Source organism: Peromyscus californicus, unplaced genomic scaffold (assembly GCF_007827085.1).
Source record: "Peromyscus californicus insignis strain IS unplaced genomic scaffold, ASM782708v3 Scaffold_5__1_contigs__length_169319896, whole genome shotgun sequence".
NCBI classification, from domain to species: domain Eukaryota; kingdom Metazoa; phylum Chordata; class Mammalia; order Rodentia; family Cricetidae; genus Peromyscus; species Peromyscus californicus.
Genome location: NW_026294573.1, coordinates 43,919,712 through 43,920,786, shown reverse-complemented (window position 1 = coordinate 43,920,786; position 1,075 = coordinate 43,919,712). Strand labels below are relative to the sequence as shown.

Below are 1,075 nucleotides of genomic sequence, written 5' to 3'. Positions count from 1 at the left end.
TCCAGGAAGATGCTTGGGTGGGGATTACAGGTTAACACTGGGTCTTACAATACCACCATTCATCCCCACACAGTTCCCGCAGTGGCCAAGGATTCTCGAGTCCAAAGTTCTCCCAAGCCCTTCCCTGTCTCAGCCCTGTCTTTGTTCCTCAGGGTGGCTTGTGTTCCAGCTTTGGGCTTGTCTCGTGGGAAGTGCGGTAATGACAGCCAGATGCAGGGCTGTTGTAGGGTGAGGAGCGATAAAAATACCTGTGGGGCATTCCCAGACAGCGCCAAGGAAGAAACAATTCCCTCTCCTACCTGCTGGGCCCGCCGCCGCCGCCCGCCACGGAGTCCCCAGACACAGGGATCCTGCGATGAAAGGCTCTTGCACACGGCCTAGCCAGTGGCATTCCCAGGCACAGAGATCCCCCTGACCCCCATCTTCAGCACACTCATTTAACAGGGTCTCGCCCAGGAGCCCACCCTCACCAGCTTTGAAGAGATTGCTTTGGGATCCCCTAGGGAGGGAGGCCTTTACTCCAAGCAAATAGGTTTTAACCCTTTGAAAAGCTCATTGGAAGCATTGGCTGCCCACACACTAAGTCAGAACAATACAGAGAAGATTAGCATGGCCTCGGCAGAGGACAACCGGCAAATATGTGATACATTCCATAGTTAAATCCAAAGAAAGAAAAACACACTGAATTTCTATTTTGAAAATAAGCACATTATTACCTGAAGGACATTTAAAAGGAAATTCAGAAATACTTTTGAGAAGGAAGGAAGTCTGAGTGTTGACCCAGGACAAAAAGCAGGGTGCTGCTGGGGGCGGGAGAACCATTCAGGATGGTCTTTTGTCCCTTGAGTTTTTAATTTTTAGAACATGGGACAGAGTTCCTTTGATCTCAGAGGTGTTGCTTCCTTCTTGAAGATAAACCGTTCCACAGGCGGGCAGCAGTGTGAGGAACCTCCAGAGGGGATGCAGGCACAGTGGGGTGACAGCCTCTGGAGGGGGTGCAGGCCCAGTGGGGTGGGAGCCCCCAGAGACGGTGCAGGCCCAGCGGGGGTGAGAGGCCCCCAGAGGCGGTGCAGGC

The 1,075-nt window shown here is 52.9% G+C and overlaps 1 non-coding gene across 1 annotated transcript; it reads left to right on the top strand.

Moving 5' to 3' along the window:
- Positions 1-557: 557 nt before the first annotated feature.
- LOC128098041 (U6 spliceosomal RNA) lies at positions 558-660 on the top strand. The gene has a single exon (XR_008214078.1). It is a non-coding gene; the product is annotated as a U6 spliceosomal RNA (small nuclear RNA).
- The last annotated feature ends 415 nt before the right edge of the window (positions 661-1,075 follow it).